This window comes from Myotis yumanensis, unplaced genomic scaffold (genome assembly GCF_028538775.1).
Source record: "Myotis yumanensis isolate MYYU_CA2020_CCGP unplaced genomic scaffold, mMyoYum1.0.hap1 SCAF_16, whole genome shotgun sequence".
NCBI classification, from domain to species: domain Eukaryota; kingdom Metazoa; phylum Chordata; class Mammalia; order Chiroptera; family Vespertilionidae; genus Myotis; species Myotis yumanensis.
In genome coordinates this window covers 45,062,382-45,067,791 of record NW_027223767.1, presented here as the reverse complement: position 1 = coordinate 45,067,791, position 5,410 = coordinate 45,062,382, and positions in this window count along the sequence as shown.

The window sequence follows — 5,410 nt, the reverse complement described above, 5'->3', positions numbered from 1 at the left end:
GTGGCTTGGTTGCGGGCACATCCCCAGTGGGAGATGTGCAGGAGGCAGCTGATCGGTGTTTCTCTCTCATCGATGTTTCTATCTCTCTCCCTTCCTCTCTGTAAAAAATCAATAAAATATATTTTTTTAAAAGAAAGAAAAGAAAAGATGGAAATAGAGGAAAGAAAGAGGGGACAGTTTATGGGCGTTGGAGATCATGCAACAGAGATGAGAGGCGGGGAAATTAGCAAACAATTGTCCTGCTAAAAATAAAGTGGGTACTGTCAATTGCCTTTGTCCTATCAAGTACCCTGGCTATGGGTCACACACAAGGGAATCCAGGAAGGGATTCTGGCTTGGTTGAGCCTTGCTTTTGACAGCTGAGGCAAGTGGAAAAAATGCTTACACCTTCTCCAGGTTGTCTTTCAGGGTTCATCCTGCTTTTATTCATTGATTTGACACTTTCTTTTACCTTTTTTTTTTTTTGAGAGAGAGAGGAAGGGGGAGAGAGATAGAGATAGATGGAGGAGACAGAGAGAGAGAGAGAGAGAGAGAGAAAAGAAACATAGATTGATTGCCTCCCATATCCACCAGGAATTGAACCCACAACTTGGGTTGTGCCCTGACTGGGAATCAAATCCACCACCTTTTGGTGTAGGGGATGATGCTCTAACCATTGAGCAATCCACACCAGCCAGGGCAACACTTTTTTTAAAAGCATGTAATATGTAGCAGGTATTCGACCCCCTAAAATTCCCAGCTCCTGGTTTCACTCCCATACAGAAACCCCTCATCCTGCCTTTGCCAGAGGAAAGAGAAGAGGAGGGAGGGGTAGGGGGCAGTCTCCTTTACCATAGAGTTTGGGTCTTACCATATGGCAGCCCTCCCCTTTCAGTTAAAGGCTGGTGTGGAGGCCAAGAGTATCGAGTGGCACTTACAGTGCGGAGAGAGAAGGCCTTCTTCGGGGTGTGAGAGAGGAAACCGCTTGGAGGATAGTTCAAATTCTGCCTTTTACTGTTCCGGTTGGTCTCTCTCTGGACCTCTGGTGAGGTCAGTGGGAAGACAGAGGCAGAGAAATGTAGGGGATCCAGGAGCTCTCCTGAGGTGGGCCCACCGTATAGGTCCCTCCCTCGTCCTCCCCTCCCCGAGATAGATAAAAAGCAGGCAGTTTGATGCGGGTCTGGTGAGGACAGGAAACTGGTTTGGAGCCAGCTGTGTATGAGTATGTGGGAACGGCTCCCTCTCTTTCCCCATCCACCAGCTGCCACCGAACTCTCCATAGTGGGGGGACCCAGGCAAGCTTCCAGAAGGAGATATTCCATTAGGGGAGGGGAATGACTCAGTTTCCCTCTGTGCCTTATATCCTTACCGAGTATTTCAGTGTTTCTGGGCCTAGACTCTTACCCATGTTCCTTATACTTCTTTCTAACCTCGATCAGGAATGTCCCTGTCCCACTGGGTACCCAAAACCCTGTTCCTCATAACCACTTACCTCATTCCAAGCCCCCACTCTGGCCTAGCTCCTCTTCTGCCACTGCTCCGGTGTTACCATGCCGCTCTGCCTGGCTGGCTTCCATCTGCCCCTCTTCTCTCCAGCCAGTCCCCTTCCCCGGCCAGCCCAGCCAACGTGATGAAGAGGTTGGGGCTTAGGGCTAAGAGAGCAGAGGTGGGAGCTCAGGCCCTATCAGTGCGGAGGGAGAAGAAACAGACAGCAGAAGAAAGTGGAGCAAGAAGGGGTTTTGAGAGGGGCTGTGTGAGGGGAGGGTTCCCTTGTACACGTAAAGGGGATGTCAGCATCTCTTCTCTCACATGGTGGAGGGTTATCATGGAGTCCTGTCCTTATGGCCGGGAAGCCAGAGAGCTTGTGGGTCCTCGGAAGCTACTGTGATGTGGGGAGAAGAAGTGACGTATGGGAAGGCTATTTCTGATATTCACAGACTAGGAGTCAGGACAAAGTAGAGAAGCTGAAGATAGCCCTGGCCCAGAACTAAAGGAGTCCTTATGTTCCTGTGGGAGTCCAATCCTTGGGGAAACCCTGCCATGGCTAGAGAAAGGGCTGCTGGTGAAAGGGGGGGGGTGGTCAGGGAAGGCAGCTGGCCTGACTGCGAAAACTACCTTGCGATTGTGAAGTGGGAAGGAACACCCCCTCTCGCTCAACCCCGATCTGCAAGGCTTCCTGCCACAGGGAGATGGTTTGAGCTTAGAACGTTACTATCCTCAGGGCCCAAATATTCCCCACTTCCACGTGGACTCGACTCAACACCCACTAGTCCAGTCAGGAGCAGTCACACAGCTGACAGCTCTTTCCCAGAGGGGCAGTTTGGCTGCGAGGGATGGGACAGGAGCTGCAGGACCCGGGGAATGGCTCAAGGTGGGGTTCCTTGGCTGTAGCAACAGGAAAGGAATGAGAGGAGGGCAGCAGGCAGAGGTAGAGTGAGGGGCCTGGGAGAGAAAGGGGTTCCGGGTAAGTGAGAGACGACAAACAGGGTTTGAGGCCATCTCAAGTGTGTGTGTGGCTGGGCAGAGTCTGGAGGTTAAGTGTGAGGAGTCTGGGTTCTCCCTCCTTCCTCTTTGGAAGCTTTGCCTACACATATTTGGCAGTTGTTTCCCGATGGTATCACTTGGGCAGGTGCAAAAGGAAGCAGAATGGAGGGTGTGTGTGGGTGCATTGGGAGGTAGAAAGGACATAAGCATCCCTAGCCAGCTTGGCTCAGCAGATAGAGCATCAGCCTGCGGATGGAAGGGCCCCAGGTTCGATTCTGGTCAAGGGCACATGCCTAGGTTATGGGCTCGATCCTCAGTGTGGGGCGTGCAGGAGGCAGCCGATCAATTATTCTCTCTCATCATTGATGTTTCTATCTCTCTCTCCCTTCTCCCTTCCTCTCTGAAGTCCATAAAAATATATTTTAAAACAGCAAAAAGGTGATATTCTTATAAAGAAAAGAACAAAGAAGAAGAAAAGAAAGGCCATAAGCAGGAATGACCTTAGAGCAGTGGTTCTCAACCTTCCTAATGCCGCGACCCTTTAATACATTTCCTCATGTTGTGGTGACCTCCAATTTCATTGTTACAAATTGAACATAATGAAAGCATAGTGATTAATCACAAAAACAATATGTAATTATATATGTGTTTTCCAGTGGTCTTAGGCGACCCCTGTGAAAGGGTCGTTCGACCCCTAAAGGGGTCGCGACCCACAGGTTGAGAACCGCTGCCTTAGAGGGATGTGATCTGGCCCTCCTCCAGCTGCACTCTCCCCTTCAGAACAGGAGTCCTTGTCTCCCTGTTTAGACTAAGCTCCAGATACCCAGGATCCTGTTATTTCTTGTCTTAAGGCCCACACGTTTGCTTCCAGAGCCTGAGTGGACTGCTCCCCCAGATTCACTTTCCTGAGAACTGATTTGCCACTGAAAGGGTGGTCCAAGAATGGCTGGCTGTTGGGAAATATGAATGGAGCTTGGACTCATGGACTAGGATACCAAGCTACTCAGGCTATGAGATGGAGAGCTGAAAATAGGAGTGGGGGATATTGGGCTGTTTATTCTTGTCCCTCGTTGTAAACATTAGGGACATCCTGTTCACAGGACAGAGCAAGGATGAGGCTTGTGTATAGGGAGGCTCAGACAATGGAGCCAGAAGTAGGTAACATTTGTTTTTAGACTTTTCATTGAGGGGGAAAGAAGGGCCAATGCTTGAAGCCATGGACATAATTATCTACAATATGGTTCCCTAGGATAAGCAAGACAGCACATTGTTTTTAATAAACTTAAAATTTTTTTTAGCCCTAGCTGATTTGGCTCAGTGGATAGAGCATTGGCCTGCGAACCGAAGGGTCCTAGGTTCGATTTCGGTCAAGGGCATGTACCTAGGTTGCAGGCTCCTCCCTGGCCGGGGCCCTTGTCGATGTGTTTCTCTCACATCAATATTTCTCTCTGTCGCCAAAACCGGTTTGGCTCAGTGGATAGAGCGTCAGCCTGCGGACTGAAAGGTCCCGGGTTTGATTCTGGTCAAGGGCACGTACCTGGGTTGCGGGCACATCCCCCGTGGGAGATGTGCAGGAGGCAGCTGGTCGATGTTTCTCCTCCATCGATGTTTCTAACTATCTATCTCTCTCCCTTCCTCTCTGTAAAAAATCAATAAAATATATTAAAAAAAATATTTCTCTCTGTCTTTCCCTCTCTCTTCTACTCTCCCTAAAAATCAATGGAAAAATATCCTTGGGCAAGGATTAAAAATATATGTATATTTTTATTGCCCAGCTGGCATGGCTCAGTGGTTGAGTATTGACCTATGAACCAGGAGGTTGAGGTTTGATTTCCAGTCGGGGCACATGCCTGGGTTGCGGGCTCGATCCCCGGTGTTTGGTGTGCAGGAGGCAGCCGATCAATGATTCTCTCTCACCATTGATGTTTCTATCTCTCTCTGTCCCTTCATCCCTGAAATCTGAACCTCAACCTCCTGGTTCATAGATCGACACTCAACCACTGAGAAACACCAGCTGTGCTAATAAACTTTTTTAAAAGAATACTTTTAGATATATAGGGGGAAAATTGAAGATAGTAGAGGATCTCCACACACCCCAAGCCCAATTTTCCCTTTTGTTAACACCTTACATTAGTATGGTACATTCGTTACAATTACAATTGAACCAATATTGATACATTATTATTTACCAATGTCCATGCCTTATTCAGATTTCTTAGCTTTCTCTTAAATGTGCTTTTTCTGCTCCAGGGTCACACCCAGATTACCAAGTTACATTTAGTCATCATGTCTCCTCTTGGCTATGACAATTTCTCAGACTTTCCTTATTTTTGATAACCTTAACCTCAGTTTCCTCCTCACTTTCCCCCTACGTCTCCTGGTATTCAAGCAGTCTGCAAAGCCAGAAGATTCTGGGAGGACTGCCAGATTTGGGGGTGAGGTGGTGATGTGTGTAACTGACAAGCCTCAATGTGGCCTCTGGAACACAAGTGTGGAAATGAGAACTCTGGTAGTAGACTCAGAGGTTTAGGAAATAATAATTTTTGTTTAAATATGCCAGGAAAGAAGAAACATATTGCTAAGAGAACGCCACCCCCTTGTTGTGCTTCCTAACTAGCGGGTAATGAAGGAGTGGCAGAATAAATAACGAGTCGAGTCGGCAGTGACGTCATTGGGCGAGGTCTGATTGCGAGCGGCCTTTCGAGAGCCCTCCCCCCTCCCCTCCCCCCCTCATCCCCCCCCTCCCCCTCGCTCCCTCCCCACTGGGATGGATGCCTTAGCTCCTACAAGTCCTTCTCTAAAGGAGAGAAGCGAGGCGGGCTATCTTCCACGCTAGCTCAGTCCGAGAAACTACAATTCCCAGAAGACCTCGCGGGCGTGACCTGTCTCTCGCGGCATTAGCTCATGTATGTTGCCCCCAGCCAATAGAAAACTAGTTCTTTGATGC